Genomic DNA, 21,603 nt, shown 5'->3' on the forward strand with positions numbered 1-21,603 from the left:
GAGTTACAGCACAAAGGCAAGAAAATTACAGAACCAACTGATATTGCCAACATCTTGGCAGATAGGTTCAGTGCTAACGTTACCCCCCACCCCACCCCATAAAGGGCCCATATCTACACAGGAAGAATGCAGAGTCCCTGTAATCATAACTATGCAGGTAAATGCTGCACTCTCTAAAGCCAAAAACACAGCATCCATGGGACCGAACAACATCCCAGGCTGCATTTTACACGAACTTCAGAATGAACTGGCTCCCCACCTAAGCACCATGTTCAATCATAGCCTCACATCAGGCTTTGTGCCCACTGAATGGCATACAGCAACAGTTATCCCACTCCACAAAGGGGAGCCACCACTGATCCCGGGAACTATCGCCCTATTAGCCTGATGAGCCTGGTCTGTAAGGCCATGGAACGTATCATCATGGAACTCATAAACAAAGACAGTGGCATCCTCCAAACTGTGGCTCCCACCCAGTTCGGGTTTGTGAAAGGCAGATCAAGCCTCCTGAACCTGATCGACTTCTTTGAGGCAGTCACCAAAGCTGTAGATGAGGGTAAGGTGGTTCACACAGCCTATCTTGACCTCGCCAAGGCTTTCGACACCATCCCCCATTCTGGAATTATAGCTAAACTCACTAAACTAGGTGTAAATCCCTACATCATAAGATGGGTTTCCAAATGGCTCTCTGACAGAACCCACACTGTAAAAGTTGCACACTCCAAATCTGACCTCAAACCAGTGACAAGTGAAGTATCACAGGGTTCAGTCCTGGGACCTCTCCTGTTTGGTGTCTACTTCTCTGAAGTACAGGCTAACACAGAAGGCCTCTGGCTAATAAAGTTTGCAGATGACTGCAAACTAGGAGCCATAGCTGAGTCCCCAAATGATGTGGAAATCCTACAGAAGGGATTCACTGAGACAGATGCCTGGTGTCAGAGCCATGACCTCAAGCTCAATGCCAAAAAGTGTAGTGTCATCCCCTTTGGTAAAAACTCTGTACCCATGAACTACTACGTAGACAGCAGTCTACTTAACACTGAATGTGTGATAAGAGACCTTGGGACCCAGGTGGACAGTAGTCTGTCCTTTGATAGTCACATTGCCACAGTAGTCAGGAAGTCCTAGAGGTCATTGTTCCCCTCTACTCGACACTCATTAGACCCATTACAGAGTACAATGCCCCTTTTGGAATGTACCTCACAAGACATCTGCAGCAGCTGGAAAGGCCCCAGAAGTACCTCACAAAGAGGATTACTGGCCTCAAACAGATGCCCTACACTGACCGTCTCAAAAAACTCCAGCTTTACTCTGTAGCATATCGCCTACTCTGAGGTGATCTCTGCCTAATATATAAAGCTATGTCAAACCCAGAGCTGTTGGACATGCTACACCTAAAGAAATCCCAATCCCTCCGAGCTACATGCTCTAGGGACCTAAACCTTGTCACCACAATAAACAGGACATGCTGGAGGGATAGATTCCTGTCCCAGAGAGTTCCCATACTCTGGAACAGGCTACCCATCTACGTCAAGCAAAGTTCTTGATTAGCACTCTTCAAGAAAAATCTTGATGAGTGGATGGGAAATAGGAAATACACCCCAGGCATCACTTCTGTCTCTCTGCTTGACAGTGACACAGAAAAATAACTTTCTTGGGTGGGGTAAGCCACAGAATCTTGTTGGCTAGGCTTACATAGGCCCTCAGGCCGATAGCCTAGTACCTACCTATGAACCTATGAACTCCCAAAAGTTGACTTGGAAGAACTAATAATAACCCATCTTAAATTAAACTCACACAAGGTGATATGTAAAATAAGTGCATACATATCTCCAAGTAGAAACAATATTAATACCACTGAAAATATACTTAACTAAACAACTAGCAAGGTAAAGCGAGAATACCATCTTAATACCACTGAAAATATATTTAACTAGATAATCTGCAATGTAAAGCAGGGACAGCTTCTCGGTAACCTAAACATGGACTGGTCTGATCAGAACACAAACACATTCCACTTAAACATCAATCTAGTTGGTGTAAATGAATTGAATGTCCAACAAGATGAGAGAAAACTTCTGGCAAAGCCAGCATCCTGAATTGCATACTATCCATTAACCCCAAACAAAATAAAAAAGTCTTAAATGTTCCCTGCTATACTTGGTGATCACTATCCCACTTACGTAATCAGAGACTTTATAAAAATCATTACTCTGTAAGACACCTTACCAAATTCTTTTATCAAGACCCTGAACTGTAAACTAAAAGCACTCCCACTAGGAAATGCTGTCTCGTACTTTAATACTACTTTTCTCCAAATTTTAATCCAATAGGCACCTTTGTGATATAAGCATGTCAAAATGACAACTACACCCTGGCTAACATGAAAAAAAATAATGAATTAATGAAAATAGGGATAATGCCTGCTGGAAATGTACGCAGACAAAAACAAAATAATTAAAATTACCAACACATAAGAAATCTTATCAAAAAGCACGTTCTTTTTAGACAAGAAGAACTATTACGTAACAGCACAGATAAACTGTAATAATCCCAAACTGTTCTGGTCTACTGTAAATAATCTTCTAAAGCCAAGTACCAAGTCCATCACTAAACCCCCTCCCACTGTAACTAATGGCACCAGACAGTGTTGTTCACTGACCACTTCATAGTTACTACCTCTCACATCTGCTAACAGAATGTCAATATACCTTCTCTCACCTAAAACTATAATACTCATCAGACAAATAATTTCTCAGTTGAGCCAGTCCTAATTACTATAAAGAAATATCTGAACAAACTATTTCGCCCATCCACATACCATGGTGGAGGCAATCTATCTACCAAAAAGGTACAGTTTGATTCATCTAAAGTACTGTTTGACTATTATCTGGTTTTGGGAGGGGGCCAGTATCTGATCTAATATAATGCATTCAGATTTGGATTTGTTCTCATTTGCTCATTTTCTGTATCATGGGGGGTGAGTCATGTAAGTAGTATTTACAATTTGCACTTCAGTCATTTGGATTGTTTTCTTTAATACATTCTATACTTCTTCTCTGAGAGAGTGGTAATGGTTAATGGTATCATGATAACTGTGACTAAGTTAACTTTGCACAAGTTGTAGGGGTGAAATGGAATTTATTAATTTGACCATTTCACCCTAGATGTAAAACTGATGTAAAATACTTAACCTCCTTTTTATCCTAAGGGGTTTGCAGCTTGGAATCTTATATTAAGAAAGGTGATTTCTAGACTTTCGATAAGTAAGGAATGTGAATTAATTTCCCACAAGGTACATATAGAAATACTCACCTCCCTAATAATTTCTAATGAGGCTTTTCGTATTTGTCAGTACCTAGCTTCAGCTTCCTAAAAGCTTTACCAGCATAAGCAAAACACTTCCTCTGTTGTAACTAGGTTTCACTTAGCATGGTTCCTGAGTCAGTAAATCTTAACTGTATCTCAAGTACTGTTATGTATAACATGCTAATGACCACATGGGTCTTTTTAAACCTAGCCAAGCATCCCAAAAGTGTCAAGACAAGTTTAGGAATCTTAAGATTATCCTAAGGGTATTTGTGGACTACGGATGGGTGGTCAAGCTTTTACAGACTGCCTCTGTCCATTAGGAACATAGGTACCAGATCCGGGGGAGTTTTTGAGACCCCATCCACTAGTCAATGTTATGAGTGAAATGGGTAGAGAAGAACTCTATTTCACATGGATAGGAAGTCTGTTCCAGAGAATGGGTATTCTCTGAGAGACATACATGTCCCTCTATCATGAGTTGTTTATGTCACAAGCAATGTTTAAGTCCCTAGATTAGATAATTCTGATGTCAGATATGCAGAAGGTCTATCTTAGTGGGATCCAAAGATGCCTTGTATGGCAGGCTGAGATCTCCCCTCAACGGTCTGTAGGAAACCAAATACAGGGCTAGGGCTTGGAGTCAATCAGTGCAGGAAATGTTGTTTATGCCCCATTTCCTTTTTGTGAGAAACTTCTGTGGATGTTTCAGTTGTCGCATGTAGTTTTTCAGGTACATACTTAAGGAGGCATTGTAATCAATGACTGGTTTGATGAGAACCAAATAAAGTGGAACAATAACTTCCTTGGATATAGATGCCATTCTTTTGTTTTTAAATTGCACAACACAGAATGATTTCCTTTCTATTGTAGCTGCATGATGGTCAAAGGTCAGGTTGCTGGCTATATGCTTCACCAAATCCCTGAATACTGCATTTACTCTTAGGGGTGTGTTGTTAATGAGGTAGTTTCCAGGGGTGTCTGACGTCCAAAAGGATACCATTATGTATTTCTTGGCATGGAGTATTAGAACACAGCTCTGGCACCAGTTATTTCTCTGAGTAAGCCCTTCTTGGAGGATATTAGTGTCTCAGGGGGATTCTATGACTGGACATAGATCTGTTATATCTTCTGGCTCAGTGTAAGTGGCTCCATTTACAAACAGGTATGCACATTGTTGCATACTGCCTTTCAGGTTGTGGACACAGTTAAAGAAAGCCTTATGCTTGTCCTTAGTTGGTGAGGCGGTTTTACCTCAAATTTGTTTTTTTAGACTTCATTTGTCCTCTGACTTGCTTGTTTAGATTGATGACAATTTTTTTTATCTTGCTGGCTGTTCCACTTCCTAATTATTGTCACATCTTTCTTCATTGTCTTATACAACTTATTGATGTTAAGATTCCACCAGGGTGGCAGTTTTTTTTTAGTTTGTTCTGTACTTATTTCTGGTGGGCACTTTTGTCTCTATACATTTATTAACTTGATCATACAAGGTCTCTGTCAACAGTTCTAGAGACAGCAGTGTTCTCTGGGTTTGTGGGGGCTTGACATTTTGCCAGGTTATCACTTAATATTAGGAAGTTTGTCATAGAATGGTTCCTAAATGCTCCAGGGTTAGCAGGAGCTTTAGGTTTTACTTTAATTTAAAAGGAAACAGCTTTATGGTCTGACCTTACCAGAGAGAACATTACATTGAGGTGGTTGCAACATTCTATCATGTTAGTGAGGAGCAGATCTAATATGTTCACACCCTTAGTGGGCATTTGGGCTATCAGGTCCTCGGTATTTGTTTAAAAAAAGACTAGGAATGCCTGGGCCTGCAAATCTGGGGTCATGTATAATTCCCAGTTTATAGTGGGGTAGTTAAAGTCACCCATGAATATAGTATTACTTTGAAGGCTGAGTGTCTCCAGTAAGTTTAAGCTTGTGTTCTGGGTTTCCTGGTCATAGGTGGGGGCCTATAGCTTCTAAGGGTATGGCATGGGGATTTGCCTGTGGTAATCTGTAATGGAGAAGTTCAATCACATCATCCTGTTTGACCAGGCTTGAGGAATGTTTGCTTTTGGTGAAAATTGAGACACCTCCACTTTTAGTCCCTGTCTGTGCAATAGCTGGTCTAAATGTGTGAAAGGCATTGTAGCCCTGCACTACTAGGGTACTCTGCACAGCTTTTACCCGTCTCAGTAGCTGCACAGATGTCAGCATTCTCCAGAGTGAGGAGAAGTTGGAGGGAATGGAATGTCTTGTTTAGACACAGTATACAGCAGTAGCTCCTCCAGGGTAAGGAGAGCTTGGAGGGAATGGAATATCTTGTTTAGACACAACATACAGCAGTAGCTTCTCCAGGGTGAGGAGAGCTTGGAGCAAATGGAATGCCTTGTTTAGGCACAGTATACAGCAGTAGCTTCTCCAGGGTGAGAAGAGCTTGGAGGGAATGGACTGTCTTGTTTAGACACAGTATACAGCAGTAGCTTCTCCAGGGTGAGGAGAGCTTGGAGGGAATGGAATGTCTTGTTTAGACACAGTATACAGCAGTAGCTTCTCCAGGGTGAGGAGAGCTTGGAGGGAATGGAATGTCTTGTTTAGACACAGTATTCAGCAGTAGCTTCTCCATGGTGAGGAGAGCTTGGAAGGAATGGAATGTCTTGTTTAGACACAGTATTCAGCAGTAGCTTCTCCAGGGTGAGGAGAGCTTGGAGAGAATGGAATGTCTTGTTTAGACATGGTATACAGCAATAGCTTCTCCATGGTGAGGAGAGCTTGGAGGGAGTGGAATGTCTTGTTTAGACACAGTATACAGCAGTAGCTTCTCCATGGTGAGGAGAGCTTGGAAGGAATGGAATGTCTTGTTTAGACACAGTATACAGCAGTAGCTTCTCCAGGGTGAGGAGAGCTTGGAGCGAATGGAATGTCTTGTTTAGACACAGTATACAGCAGTAGCTTCTCCAGGGTGAGGAGAGCTTGGAGAGAATGGAATGTCTTGTTTAGGCACAGTTTACAGCAGTGTCTTTTCCAGGGTGAGGAGAGCTTGGAGGGAATGTAATGTCTTGTTTAGACACAGTATACAGCAGTAGCTTCTCCATGGTGAGGAGAGCTTGGAGTGAATGCAATGTCTTGTTTAGACACAGTATATAGCAGTAGCTTCTCCAGGGTGAGGAGAGCTTGGAGGGAATGGAATGTCTTGTTTAGACACAGTATACAGCAGTAGCTTCTCCAGGGTGAGGAGAGCTTGCAGAGACTGGAATGTCTTGTTTAGACACAGTATACAGCAATAGCTTCTCCATGGTGAGGAGAGCTTGGAGGGAGTGGAATGTCTTGTTTAGACACAGTATACAGCAGTAGCTTCTCCAGGGTGAGGAGAGCTTGGAGGGAATGTAATGTCTTGTTTAGACACAGTATACAGCAGTAGCTTCTCCAGGGTGAGGAGAGCTTGGAGGGAATGGAATGTCTTGTTTAGACACAACATACAGCAGTAGCTTCTCCATGGTGAGGAGAGCTTGGAGGGAATGTAATGTCTTGTTTAGACACAGTATACAGCAGTAGCTTCTCCAGGGTGAGGAGAGCTTGGAGTGAATGGAATGTCTTGTTTAGACACGGTATACAGCAGTAGCTTCTCCAGGGTGAGGAGAGCTTGGAAGGAATGGAATGTCTTGTTTAGGCACAGTATACAGCAGTAGCTTCTCCAGGGTGAGGAGAGCTTGGAGCGAATGGAATGTCTTGTTTAGACACAGTATACAGCAGTAGCTTCTCCAGGGTGAGGAGAGCTTGGAGCGAATGGAATGTCTTGTTTAGACACAGTATACAGCAGTAGCTTCTCCATGGTGAGGAGAGCTTGGAGGGAGTGGAATGTCTTGTTTAGACACAGTATACAGCAGTAGCTTCTCCAGGGTGAGGAGAGCTTGGAGGGAATGGAATGTCTTGTTTAGACACAGTATACAGCAGTAGCTTCTCCAGGGTGAGGAGAGCTTGGAGGGAATGGAATGTCTTGTTTAGACACAGTATACAGCAGTAGCTTCTCCATGGTGAGGAGAGCTTGGAAGGAATGGAATGTCTTGTTTAGACACAGTATTCAGCAGCAGCTTCTCCAGGGTGAGGAGAGCTTGGAGGGAATGGAATGTCTTGTTTAGACACAGTATACAGCAGTAGCTTCTCCAGGGTGAGGAGAGCTTGGAGGGAATGGAATGTCTTGTTTAGACACAGTATACAGCAGTAGCTTCTCCACTGTGAGGAGAGCTTGTAGGGAATGCAATGTCTTGTTTAGACACAGTATACAACAGTAGCTTCTCCATGGTGAGGAGAGCTTGGAAGGAATGGAATGTCTTGTTTAGACAAGGTATACAGCAGTAGCTTCTCCAGGGTGAGGAGAGCTTGTAGGGAGTGGAATATCTTGTTTAGACAAGGTATACAGCAGTAGCTTCTCCAGGGTGAGGAGAGCTTGTAGGGAATGCAATGTCTTGTTTAGACACAGTATACAACAGTAGCTTCTCCATGGTGAGGAGAGCTTGGAAGGAATGGAATGTCTTGTTTAGACACAGTATTCAGCAGTAGCTTCTCCAGGGTGAGGAGAGCTTGGAGGGAATGGAATGTCTTGTTTAGACACAGTATACAGTAGTAGCTTCTCCAGGGTGAGGAGAGCTTAGTAGGAGTGGAATGTTTTGTTTAGACACAGTATACAGCAGTAGCTTCTCCAGGGTGAGGAGAGCTTGGAGGGAATGGAATGTCTTGTTTAGACACAGTATACAGCAGTAGCTTCTCCAGGGTGAGGAGAGCTTGGAGGGAATGGAATGTCTTGTTTAGACACAGTATACAGCAGTAGCTTCTCCAGGGTGAGGAGAGCTTGGAGGGAATGGAATGTCTTGTTTAGACACAGTATACAGCAGTAGCTTCTCCAGGGTGAGGAGAGCTTGGAGCGAATGGAATGTCTTGTTTAGACACAGTATACAGCAGTAGCTTCTCCAGGGTGAGGAGAGCTTGGAGCAAATGGAATGTCTTGTTTAGGCACAGTATACAGCAGTAGCTTCTCCAGGGTGAGGAGAGCTTGGAGGGAATGGAATGTCTTGTTTAGACACAGTATACAGCAGTAGCTTCTCCAGGGTGAGGAGAGCTTGGAGGGAATGGAATGTCTTGTTTAGACACAGTATACAGCAGTAGCTTCTCCAGGGTGAGGAGAGCTTGGAGGGAATGGAATGTCTTGTTTAGACACAGTATACAGCAGTAGCTTCTCCAGGGTGAGGAGAGCTTGGAGGGAATGGAATGTCTTGTTTAGACACAGTATACAGCAGTAGCTTCTCCATGGTGAGGAGAGCTTGGAGGGAATGGAATGTCTTGTTTAGACACAGTATACAGCAGTAGCTTCTCCAGGGTGAGGAGAGCTTGGAGGGAATGGAATGTCTTGTTTAGACACAGTATACAGCAGTAGCTTCTCCAGGGTGAGGAGAGCTTGGAGGGAATGGAATGTCTTGTTTAGACACAGTATACAGCAGTAGCTTCTCCAGGGTGAGGAGAGCTTGGAGGGAATGGAATGTCTTGTTTAGACACAGTATACAGCAGTAGCTTCTCCATGGTGAGGAGAGCTTGGAGGGAATGGAATGTCTTGTTTAGACACAGTATACAGCAGTAGCTTCTCCAGGGTGAGGAGAGCTTGGAGGGAATGGAATGTCTTGTTTAGACACAGTATACAGCAGTAGCTTCTCCAGGGTGAGGAGAGCTTGGTAGGAGTGGAATGTCTTGTTTAGACACAGTATACAGCAGTATCTTCTCCAGGGTGAGGAGAGCTTGGAGTGAATGGAATGTCTTCTTTAGACACAGTATAGAGTAGTAGCTTCTCCAGGGTGAGGAGAGTTTGGAGGGACTGGAATGTCTTGTTTAGACACAGTATACAGCAGTAGCTTTTCCAGGGTGAGGAGAGCTTGGAGGGAATGGAATGTCTTCTTTAGACACAGTATACAGTAGTAGCTTCTCCAGGGTGAGGAGAGCTTGGAGCGAGTGGAATGTCTTGTTTAGAAACGGTATACAGAAGTAGCTTCTCCATGGTGAGGAGAGTTTGGAGGGACTGGAATGTCTTGTTTAGTCACATTATACAGCAGTAGCTTCTCCATGGTGATGACAGCTTGGAAGGAATGGAATGTGTTGTTTAGACACAGTATACAGCAGTAGCTTTTCCATGGTGAGGAGAGCTTGGAGGGAATGGAATGTCTTGTTTAGACACAGTATACAGCAGTAGCTTCTCCAGGGTGAGGAGAGCTTGGAGGGAATGGAATGTCTTGTTTAGACACAGTATACAGCAGTAGCTTCTCCAGGGTGAGGAGAGCTTGGAGGGAATGGAATGTCTTGTTTAGACACAGTATACAGCAGTAGCTTCTCCAGGGTGAGGAGAGCTTGGAGGGAATGGAATGTCTTGTTTAGACACAGTATACAGCAGTAGCTTCTCCAGGGTGAGGAGAGCTTGGAGGAATGGAATGTCTTGTTTAGACACAGTATACAGCAGTAGCTTCTCCAGGGTGAGGAGAGCTTGGAGGGAATGGAATGTCTTGTTTAGACACAGTATACAGCAGTAGCTTCTCCAGGGTGAGGAGAGCTTGGAGGGAATGGAATGTCTTGTTTAGACACAGTATACAGCAGTAGCTTCTCCAGGGTGAGGAGAGCTTGGTAGGAGTGGAATGTCTTGTTTAGACACAGTATACAGCAGTATCTTCTCCAGGGTGAGGAGAGCTTGGAGGGAATGGAATGTCTTCTTTAGACACAGTATACAGTAGTAGCTTCTCCAGGGTGAGGAGAGCTTAGTAGGAGTGGAATGTCTTGTTTAGACACAGTATACAGCAGTAGCTTCTCCAGGGTGAGGAGAGCTTGGAGGGAATGGAATGTCTTGTTTAGACACAGTATACAGCAGTAGCTTCTCCAGGGTGAGGAGAGCTTGGAGGGAATGGAATGTCTTGTTTAGACACAGTATACAGCAGTAGCTTCTCCAGGGTGAGGAGAGCTTGGAGGGAATGGAATGTCTTGTTTAGACACAGTATACAGCAGTAGCTTCTCCAGGGTGAGGAGAGCTTGGAGGGAATGGAATGTCTTGTTTAGACACAGTATACAGCAGTAGCTTCTCCAGGGTGAGGAGAGCTTGGAGGGAATGGAATGTCTTGTTTAGACACAGTATACAGCAGTAGCTTCTCCAGGGTGAGGAGAGCTTGGAGGGAATGGAATGTCTTGTTTAGACACAGTATACAGCAGTAGCTTCTCCAGGGTGAGGAGAGCTTGGAGGGAATGGAATGTCTTGTTTAGACACAGTATACAGCAGTAGCTTCTCCAGGGTGAGGAGAGCTTGGAGGGAATGGAATGTCTTGTTTAGACACAGTATACAGCAGTAGCTTCTCCAGGGTGAGGAGAGCTTGGAGGGAATGGAATGTCTTGTTTAGACACAGTATACAGCAGTAGCTTCTCCAGGGTGAGGAGAGCTTGGAGGGAATGGAATGTCTTGTTTAGACATGGTATACAGCAGTAGCTTCTCCAGGGTGAGGAGAGCTTGGAGGGACTGGAATGTCTTGTTTAGACACAGTATACAGCAGTAGCTTCTCCAGGGTGAGGAGAGCTTGGAGCGAGTGGAATGTCTTGCTTTGACACAGTATACAGCAGTAGCTTCTCCAGGGTGAGGAGAGCTTGGAGGGAATGGAATGTCTTGTTTAGACACAGTATACAGCAGTAGCTTCTCCAGGGTGAGGAGAGCTTGGAAGGAATGGAATGTCTTGTTTAGACACAGTATACAGCAGTAGCTTCTCCAGGGTGAGGAGAGCTTGGAGGGAATGGAATGTCTTGTTTAGACACAGTATACAGCAGTAGCTTCTCCAGGGTGAGGAGAGCTTGGAGGGAATGGAATGTCTTGTTTAGACACAGTATACAGCAGTAGCTTCTCCAGGGTGAGGAGAGCTTGGAGGAGTGGAATGTCTTGTTTAGACACAGTATACAGCAGTAGCTTCTCCAGGGTGAGGAGAGATTGGAGGGAATGGAATGTCTTGTTTAGACACAGTATACAGCAGTAGCTTCTCCAGGGTGAGGAGAGCTTGGAGGGAGTGGAATGTCTTGTTTAGACATGGTATACAGCAGTAGCTTCTCCAGGGTGAGGAGAGCTTGGAGGGAGTGGAATGTCTTGTTTAGACACAGTATACAGCAGTAGCTTCTCCAGGGTGAGGAGAGCTTGGAGGGACTGGAATGTCTTGTTTAGACACAGTATACAGCAGTAGCTTCTCCAGGGTGAGGAGAGCTTGGTAGGAGTGGAATGTCTTGTTTAGACACAGTATACAGCAGTAGCTTCTCCAGGGTGAGGAGAGCTTGGAGGGAATGGAATGTCTTGTTTAGACACAGTATACAGCAGTAGCTTCTCCATGGTGAGGAGAGCTTGGAGGGAATGGAATGTCTTGTTTAGGCACAGTATACAGCAGTAGCTTCTCCAGGGTGAGGAGAGCTTGGAGGGAATGCAATGTCTTGTTTAGACAAGGTATACAGCAGTAGCTTCTCCAGAGTGAGGAGAGCTTGCAGGGAATGGAATGTCTTGTTTAGACACAGTATACAGCAGTAGCTTCTCCAGGGTGAGGAGAGCTTGGAGGGAATGGAATGTCTTGTTTAGACACAGTATACAGCAGTAGCTTCTCCAGGGTGAGGAGAGCTTGGAAGGAATGGAATTTCTTGTTTAGACACAGTATACAGCAGTAGCTTCTCCATGGTGAGGAGAGCTTGGAAGGAATGGAATGTCTTGTTTAGACACAGTATACAGCAGTAGCTTCTCCAGGGTGAGGAGAGCTTGGAGTGAATGGAATGTCTTGTTTAGACAGAGTATACAGCAGTAGCTTCTCCAGGGTGAGGAGAGCTTGGAGGGAATGGAATGTCTTGTTTAGACACGGTATACAGCAGTAGCTTCTCCAGGGTAAGGAGAGCTTGGAGGGAGTGGAATGTCTTGTTTAGACTGGGTATACAGCAGTAGCTTCTCCAGGGTGAGGAGAGCTTGGAGGGACTGGAATGTCTTGTTGAGACACGGTATACAGCAGTAGCTTCTCCAGGGTGAGGAGAGCTTGGAGTGAATGGAATGTCTTGTTTAGACACAGTATACAGCAGTAGCTTATCCAGGGTGAGGAGAGCTTGGAGGGAATGGAATGTCTTGTTTAGACACAGTATTCAGCAGTAGCTTCTCCAGGGTGAGGAGAGCTTGGAGGGAATGGAATGTCTTGTTGAGACACGGTATACAGCAGTAGCTTCTCCAGGGTGAGGAGAGCTTGGAGGGACTGGAATGTCTTGTTTAGACACAGTGTAAGGCAGCAGCTTCTCCAGGGTGAGGAGAGCTTGGAGGGAATGGAATGTCTTGTTTAGACACAGTATACAGCAGTAGCTTCTCCTGGTTGAGGAGAGCTTGGAGGGATTGGAATGTCTTGTTTAGACACGGTATACAGCAGTAGCTTCTCCAGGGTGAGGAGAGCTTGGAGCGAGTGGAATGTCTTGTTTAGACACAGTATTCAGCAGTAGCTTCTCCATGGTGAGGAGAGCTTGGAGGGAGTGGAATGTCTTGTTTAGACACAGTATACAGCAGTAGCTTCTCCAGGGTGAGGAGAGCTTGGAGGGAATGGAATGTCTTGTTTAGACACAGTATACAGCAGTAGCTTCTCCATGGTGAGGAGAGCTTGGAGGGACTGGAATGTCTTGTTTAGACATGGTATACAGCAGTAGCTTCTCCAGGGTGAGGAGAGTTTGGAGGGACTGGAATGTCTTGTTTTGTCACATTATACAGCAGTAGCTTCTCCATGGTGAGGAGAGCTTGGAAGGAATGGAATGTCTTGTTTAGACATGGTATACAGCAGTAGCTTTTCCATGGTGAGGACTGCTTGGAGGGAATGGAATGTCTTGTTTAGACACAACATACAGCAGTAGCTTCTCCAGGGTGAGGAGAGCTTGGAGGGAATGGAATGTCTTGTTTTGACACGGTATACAGCAGTAGCTTCTCCATGGTGAGGAGAGCTTGGAGGGAATGGAATGTCTTGTTTAGACACAGTATACAGCAGTAGCTTCTCCAGGGTGAGGAGAGCTTGGAGGGAATGGAATGTCTTGTTTAGACACAGTATACAGCAGTAGCTTCTCCAGGGTGAGGAGAGCTTGGAGCAAATGGAATGCCTTGTTTAGGCACAGTATACAGCAGTAGCTTCTCCAGGGTGAGGAGAGCTTGGAGGGAATGGAATGTCTTGTTTAGACACGGTATACAGCAGTAGCTTCTCCAGGGTGAGGAGAGCTTGGAAGGAATGGAATGTCTTGTTTAGGCACAGTATACAGCAGTAGCTTCTCCAGGGTGAGGAGAGCTTGGAGTGAATGGAATGTCTTGTTTAGACACAGTATACAGTAGTAGCTTCTCCAGGGTGAGGAGAGCTTGGAGGGAATGGAATGTCTTGTTTAAACACGGTATACAGCAGTAGCTTCTCCAGGGTGAGGAGAGCTTGGAGGGAATGGAATGTCTTGTTTAGACACAGTATACAGCAGTAGCTTCTCCAGGGTGAGGAGAGCTTGGAGCAAATGGAATGCCTTGTTTAGGCACAGTATACAGCAGTAGCTTCTCCAGGGTGAGAAGAGCTTGGAGGGAATGGACTGTCTTGTTTAGACACAGTATACAGCAGTAGCTTCTCCAGGGTGAGGAGAGCTTGGAGGGAGTGGAATGTCTTGTTTAGACACAGTATTCAGCAGTAGCTTCTCCAGGGTGAGGAGAGCTTGGAGTGACTGGAATGTCTTGTTTAGACACAGTATACAGCAGTAGCTTCTCCAGGGTGAGGAGAGCTTGGAAGGAATGGAATGTCTTGTTTAGACACAGTATACAGCAGTAGCTTCTCCAGGGTGAGGAGAGCTTGGAGGGACTGGAATGTCTTGTTTAGACACAGTATACAGCAGTAGCTTCTCCTGGGTGTGGAGAGCTTGGAGGGAGTGGAATGTCTTGTTTAGACATGGTATACAGCAGTACCCTCTCCAGGGTGAGGAGAGTTTGGAGGGAGTGGAATGTCTTGTTTAGACACGGTATACAGCAGTAGCTTCTCCAGGGTGAGGAGAGTTTGGAGGGACTGGAATGTCTTGTTGAGACACAGTATACAGCAGTAGCTTCTCCAGGGTGAGGAGAGCTTGGAGGGAATGGAATGTCTTGTTTAGACACAGTATACAGCAGTAGCTTCTCCAGGGTGAGGAGAGCTTGGAGCGAATGGAATGTCTTGTTTAGACACAGTATACAGCAGTAGCTTCTCCATGGTGAGGAGAGCTTGGAAGGAATGGAATGTCTTGTTTAGACACGGTATACAGCAGTAGCTTCTCCAGGGTGAGGAGAGCTTGGAGGGAGTGGAATGTCTTGTTTAGACACAGTATACAGCAGTAGCTTCTCCATGGTGAGGAGAGCTTGGAGGGAGTGGAATGTCTTGTTTAGACACGGTATACAGCAGTAGCTTCTCCAGGGTGAGGAGAGCTTGGAGGGAGTGGAATGTCTTGTTTAGACACAGTATACAGCAGTAGCTTCTCCAGGGTGAGGAGAGCTTGGAGGGAATGGAATGTCTTGTTTAGACACAGTATACAGCAGTAGCTTCTCCAGGGTGAGGAGAGTTTGGAGGGAGTGGAATGTCTTGTTTAGACATGGTATACAGCAGTAGCTTCTCCAGGGTGAGGAGAGTTTGGAGGGACTGGAATGTCTTGTTTTGTCACATTATACAGCAGTAGCTTCTCCATGGTGAGGAGAGCTTGGAAGGAATGGAATGTCTTGTTTAGACATGGTATACAGCAGTAGCTTTTCCATGGTGAGGACTGCTTGGAGGGAATGGAATGTCTTGTTTAGACACAACATACAGCAGTAGCTTCTCCAGGGTGAGGAGAGCTTGGAGGGAATGGAATGTCTTGTTTAGACACAGTATACAGCAGTAGCTTCTCCAGGGTGAGAAGAGCTTCGAGGGAATGGAATGTCTTGTTTAGACACGGTATACAGCAGTAGCTTCTCCAGGGTGAGGAGAGCTTGGAGGGAATGCAATGTCTTGTTTAGACACAGTATACAGCAGTAGCTTCTCCAGGGTGAGGAGAGCTTGGAGGGAGTGGAATGTCTTGTTTAGACACAGTATACAGCAGTAGCTTCTCCAGGGTGAGGAGAGCTTGGAGGGAATGCAATGTCTTGTTTAGACACAGTATACAGCAGTAGCTTCTCCAGGGTGAGGAGAGCTTGGAGTGAATGGAATGTCTTGTTTAGACACGGTATACAGCAGTAGCTTCTCCAGGGTGAGGAGAGCTTGGAGGGAATGGAATGTCTTGTTTAGACACAGTATACAGCAGTAGCTTCTCCTGGGTGAGGAGAGCTTGGAGGGAGTGGAATGTCTTGTTTAGACATGGTATACAGCAGTACCTTCTCCAGGGTGAGGAGAGTTTGGAGGGAGTGGAATGTCTTGTTTAGACACAGTATACAGCAGTAGCTTCTCCAGGGTGAGGAGAGCTTGGAGGGAATGGAATGTCTTGTTTAGACACAGTATACAGCAGTACCTTCTCCAGGGTGAGGAGAGCTTGGAGGGACTGGAATGTCTTGTTTAGACACAGTATACAGCAGTAGCTTCTCCAGGGTGAGGAGAGCTTGGAGGAATGGAATGTCTTGTTTAGACACAGTATACAGCAGTAGCTTCTCCAGGGTGAGGAGAGCTTGGAGGGAATGGAATGTCTTGTTTAGACACAGTATTCAGCAGTAGCTTCTCCAGGGTGAGGAGAGCTTGGAGTGAATGGAATGTCTTGTTTAGATACTGTATACAGCAGTAGCTTCTCCAGGGTGAGGAGAGCTTGGAGGGAATGGAATGTCTTGTTGAGACACGGTATACAGCAGTAGCTTCTCCAGGGTGAGGAGAGCTTGGAGGGACTGGAATGTCTTGTTTAGACACAGTATAAAGCAGTAGCTTCTCCAGGGTGAGGAGAGCTTGGAGGGAGTGGAATGTCTTGTTTAGACACAGTATACAGCAGTAGCTTCTCCATGGTGAGGAGAGCTTGGAAGGAATGGAATGTCTTGTTTAGACACAGTATACAGCAGTAGCTTCTCCAGGGTGAGGAGAGCTTGGAAGGAATGGAATGTCTTGTTTAGGCACAGTATACAGCAGTAGCTTCTCCAGGGTGAGGAGAGCTTGGAGGGAGTGGAATGTCTTGTTTAGACATGGTATACAGCAGTACCTTCTCCAGGGTGAGGAGAGCTTGGAGGGAATGGAATGTCTTGTTTAGACACAGTATACAGCAGTAGCTTCTCCAGGGTGAGGAGAGCTTGGAAGGAATGGAATGTCTTGTTTAGACACAGTATACAGCAGTAGCTTCTCCAGGGTGAGGAGAGCTTGGAGCGAATGGAATGTCTTGTTTAGGTACAGTATACAGCAGTAGCTTCTCCAGGGTGAGGAGAGCTTGGAGTGAATGGAATGTCTTGTTTAGACACGGTATACAGCAGTAGCTTCTCCAGGGTGAGGAGAGCTTGGAAGGAATGGAATGTCTTGTTTAGACACGGTATACAGCAGTAGCTTCTCCAGGGTGAGGAGAGCTTGGAGGGAATGGAATGTCTTGTTTAGACACAGTATAAAGCAGTAGCTTCTCCAGGGTAAGGAGAGCTTGGAGCGAGTGGAATTTCTTGTTTAGACATGATATACAGCAGTAGCTTCTCCAGGGTGAGGAGTGCTTGGAGGGAATGGAATGTCTTGTTTATACACAGTATACAGCAGTAGCACATTTAGATTTTCTAGGACTGGTTTTGCTATGGCAGAAGGTTCATCAGTGTAGCATAAAAAAAAGCACAATAGGGAGGTCAATGTTCTAGCCAATATTTAAAAGTCTAGATGGTACAGGTGCATACCATCCCTGGCATAGCAGTGTGATCTGTCAACCATATCCTCCCATGCTGGTAAATACTGTAACTCCTTGAAGTGACAGCAAATGCCAAGTCATTTATTAAAGTCATCTTCTGTTCATATCATGTCATGATCCTTGGAGCAGGAAGAATGTTAGGCTCTTACTGGTCTGGGACACATAATCCAAGAGCCCTAACATGTGTCTCTCTATTTAGTCCAGGAAAGTACATTTTGAGTCATTTCAACCACATAAACCATAGTCATACTGGTACTTGTGATCCAATGACTTCAGTGCATGCATATGATCTGGTGAATTCTGGCCCTGATAGGCAACTGATTGTGACTTTCTCCTTGTTCAGCCTGGTAAGTGGGACATCTGTGTCTCACAGTGGAGTCTCCCATGACCAAAATATTGAGTTGTATGGTGGCTTGCCTTATGTGTTTAGAAACTGAGGCTCTGTGAAGTGTGATTGCATGTGCTGTGGTGGGTATTGTTTTGGTGTAGTGCTTTTGGGGCTGCTGAGGATATTTGTTGTAGGTGCAATGTCTGGGAGGTCTTCAGGGTTTAAGAAGATTACATTTAAGAGCTGCAGCATATGTGGGTTTGTGTGTCTGATCCTTACTGTATGTGGTTGGTGTAGTGCATGTATAACAACCTGTTTGGTATACTGAGTGCTTGTATGTCAGAGCTTTGCCTCCAGTGACATTTTGCAAATACATCTCTCACATACCTTATCAGTTTAAGAGCTAGTTGGTTGTCAGTAAACATTCGGCAATTGCTATATTGCTAGTTACATATAATGTGTGTGTATATCTATCTATCTATATATATATATATATATATATATATATATATATATATATATATATATATATATATATGGGAGCCTTTCATTTGTTTGAACTTTCAAATGTTCGAAACTCATATGGCTAACACCATATGAGCAAACATTTGAAAGGCCGACAAATGATAGCAGAGATCTCGCTACAGTGCGGGAGTGGGATATTGCCCTTTCCTTCACTGTAGTGCGATTTCGAAGTGAGAATATTTAAGTAGCAGGGGGTGTGGGGGTGTAGGGGGGCTTGTCCCCCTGCATAACACAGTTTTACTGTGTTTACAGGTAGGTAAATGGTGCTATTTCAGGATGTTGGTCTTTCGGAATGTCGATCATATAGTGTCAGCCATATGAAAGTCGGCATTCTGCACGGTCGACATATATAGTGAGAGACCGGGGGGGGGGTTCACTCACTCTGTATATGTAATTTATCTATTGCCTGTATTTCCTCAATCCAGCTATGATATTCACTTTGTATATAATATTTGTATATATTGAATGTTGTCATTAACTCTATATATGTCATGTACCTATTGTTTTTCCACAGGTTGAGACAGAAATGTGTCAAGTGGGATCCATGCTCTTCTCTATTATAGAATTCAAAATTAAATAAAATAATATGTTGTACTGATTATCTAAAACATTTTACTACTGTATATTAATGCTATATTAACATAACTCCAAAAATAGGTTCAAAATATAATAGCTAGCTAGATAGACAGACAGATAGACAGAGACACATTAAAACATTAAAAAGCATACCTTAGTATCTGGTTCTGTTCTGCAGAGAGATGATACCAGTATTATGAACCCAGGTTTAGCTACTGCAAAATCACTTAAAAAGTGGATTGGAAATTTAAATATTTTAGATATAATGAAATTTATTCAGAAATCCTTTTTTACTCATTATTCTGTTGTGTTTTAAATCCAAACAAGAACTGATATAGATTTCATATCTTCTCATTTTCAATATAATCTAGTTAAAGTTTGAGTTATTCCTGGTCCTTTTTTGGACCACAATGCTTTTTGTTTTAATGTTACAATAAATACCAGAAAATTCAAGATAATTTCTAAAATTCCTGCCTGTTTAAGTAAGCAACCAAACTTTAAAGAGAGACATATCTACAGGGAAATAAACGATAAAAAAATAGTTAATGACATCAATTTATGATATTATTTCAACATTCATATTTATCAAAAAAATGGTGTCATCTAAATATAAGAAACGGTATGACAATATAAAAGACTTATAAGAAAAAATACTTTCTGAAAAAATGAAAGTACAAAAGGGTGACAGAGTTAGAATTAAAATAGTTAAAGAAATAACAAAAGAATACCAAAAGTTCTTTCTCATAAAACTGAATTAGCACCAATTCATATAGTATTCTTTGGTCTGGCTCCCAGTTTTGACCTACTTTGACATGGCTCCCCAGGAACCATTTTCTGCATCAGCTGTTATTGCAACTGAAGATTCTACTACACCTGTCACTATGTCATTGTCACTTCCAGGTGACTTAATTCGACTAATCAGCGTATTCTGCTAATAACACAGGTTGGGCACAAGGAGGATGGGATTATTGTACCAGCAACGAAAAATATAATAGACAGCATTACAATTAACATCAACACCACAATGCTGCAGTCACTACCCACTAATGCTGGAACACTGATGGTAACTCGGGCTTTACATCCAGTACTGGAGGAATGGTTTAATACACCAACCGTACTTTGCCTGGGGCATTCTGCACCAATGGTAAATGAAACATTAAGTGCTAAAAATAAGAGTTTTTTTTAAAGTTGATGAAATTTAGAAGCTAGCAACTAGACAATTTGTTTTTAAGGACTGCTTTAGGGAAGGCAGAGTACCAAAGGGATTTCAGATCTGGATGTTTTCAAAGGGTTTAAATCCTAATATTAAATTGCACAAGGATTTATTGTGTTTCTTTGATTGGACTGTACATGAGTTAATGACTGTTCTCTCAGGTGACAACATGAGAGAAGTAGGTAAGTCACAGAAAGAAATTACTTTGTGTCTTTCGGCTTTTCCCGGTTAGGGGTCGCCACAGCGGAACTCCGCTCCGCTAATGATTGGCAGTAGATTTTTACGTGCTGGCTTGCTGGGCCTAACGCACAACCTTCAACAAAGGAACGCCCATTCACGCATGTCGCCACACAGAAGACGCTCTAACTGAGAATCGAACAGGCAACGTCTAACTGTGAGGTGACAACGCTACTGCAGCACCGCCACCACAGTAGTGGTTACAACTGATCTTCTGATTCCCTTTTATGAAGAGGAATACCAGTCTGTTTTCAAAAGAGTGGACAACAAATGTGAAGTAATTAAGACTCAAAAAGGGAAAAAAATCTGAGGGACAAAAAAAAAAAAGAAAGAAAAGAAATGGTACCTCTGACAGCTTTGACAATCTTGCATAAGTGACAGATCAAATACCTCAAATCCTCTCCCCACAATGACTCTGATAATCAAGATGATTTGTTTGGAGTCACCCTCCACAAAGATCCAAAAGATAGCCCAGAAGACCAATGGACTTCTTTGGAAGTGATGACTCCATCCAAAAAAGAAGGGGGCAGGAGGGGGAGGAGAAAGAGAAGATAACCGATTCTGAATCCTCCCGATGTATTGCTGTTACTAAAGGTGTCAAAACATTCAACTTACACCCACACTGCTCTTAACCTGGCCTTGAATAATCTGTATAAAATGGCTTCACATTTGTTTCCAGTTTAAACCTAACTTGCTTGATTTGTTTGTGGAATTAAAGTTATTCACAAGGAACCAGCATTTTGAACTGTTTTTGTCCCACAGATCTCAAAGAGGCACATAAATTGCACACACATAGTATTTTTTACTTGCCCCATTAGCAACACCTATTTCTGTGTTAAAAACTATGTAAAACTGGCATCTGTTTTTTTCTGACAAAGAAACCAAAAAAAAAACATTTTTTTTAATCTGCCATGTAATAAAAGAAAATTATTGCAGGAATTAAAAATGACATCTCCCAGGATTATGGAACCTGACTAAGGGGAAGGGGAGAGTATTATGAACATATTTGTCTACTTTACTAAAATGACAGATTTTCCGAGTAACAGTTCTAACATTCTATCTATAGCAAGTATATTACTATTGCCTACCAAAAGTTAGACGTACAGCTACATTATTTAAGTATGGAATGTAATTTCACCCTTTCCCCTTAAAAACTATTTAATAGTAAAACATCTTTTCATACTAGCTTATCTTTAGTACACCAAAAATTCACAAAGATGCCCACAGTGCACTTCTGTGACTCACTGATTCATCTGCAGGGTCCAAGACTAAACACCTGCCTAAATCTGTGGACAGAAAATTAAAAGGCTTCATTGGTGACAAACATCATGTGTTAATAGGTCACTGGAATTGTTTTCAGTTCTTAGTGTTATGTGAATACAATGATGATTTTACCTTTATTACTATTGCTGTAAAAATTGGTTTACAAGTATCCCACACAACAAGAGGTTTGATTGGTTTCAGGAAGCCATAAGGTTTTATGGAGGCTGGCTTAAAAAAACAATCTTATATTTTTTGAGGATAAATACTTCAAACAAGTTACAGGTTCTGA

Source organism: Protopterus annectens, chromosome 13.part0 (assembly GCF_019279795.1).
Source record: "Protopterus annectens isolate FY-2018-M chromosome 13.part0, PAN1.0, whole genome shotgun sequence".
Taxonomy (NCBI): domain Eukaryota; kingdom Metazoa; phylum Chordata; order Ceratodontiformes; family Protopteridae; genus Protopterus; species Protopterus annectens.